We start from the raw sequence: 803 nt of genomic DNA, 5'->3' as shown, positions 1-803 counted from the left end.
TAAAGGCACAAAGGTCAGTTAATCTCTTGGGCATGCATGTGACCAGATTTTTCTGTTGCACAGCCTGTTTTGATGAAATAAAGGAAAGTGGAAGAAAAGTGCAAGGACAAGACAATAATTATAAGTAACAGGAAGCAGGAAATGAAGGAATAAAGGGGGAGGAATCACTACTGAGTTTGTTTTACTTTTATGAAGACCCTGGCAATCACATCCATTTGAAAATCCACAATCTTCAAGCAAGAGGAGATGCTTGAATTATGTAAATCTCACATATGAAAACTTTAACAAACCTCAGCCTCCAGTAATGTAATAGGAGAGTAAAATAGAAAAGGTAAAGAAGACTAAAACATTTTGTCATCAAAAGGCAGTGGTTATCCAAACATACAGTAAGAGCCTGCTAATTGAAAAAAAATATGCAGAGAAGAGGTAATTTTGACCTAGAAATAGAATCTTCACTTGATTCAAACAAGGAAAGCTAATATGTGTATTTTCTATTTAATGACATGCAGTCGTTTTCATTAAAATGATTGTGCACCAGCTGCTTGTGCATAAGTGCCCCATGGAACTTGTCAGTTGCTGACTTGTCAGCTGACTTGCTGCACATATTAAATTAAATTGTCCCCACTTGGCCAGGGCTCACTCTGACTGTGCCTCTGGTAGTACCATGTGTATGTAGGAGGTTTGGTACATTCAGGACTCAGTGGGCTTTTGGCACATGCAGTGATGAACTCCACAGGGAATGTGTGGGGTGTCCCAATGCGCTGGCTTTTGAGGGCATGCAGGGACTACCTCTGCTGTGTGCT

This window comes from Geospiza fortis, unplaced genomic scaffold (assembly GCF_000277835.1).
Source record: "Geospiza fortis unplaced genomic scaffold, GeoFor_1.0 scaffold333, whole genome shotgun sequence".
Lineage (NCBI taxonomy): Eukaryota > Metazoa > Chordata > Aves > Passeriformes > Thraupidae > Geospiza > Geospiza fortis.
The sequence above is the reverse complement of the archived record's forward strand: the minus strand, read 5'-3'. Positions refer to the sequence as shown.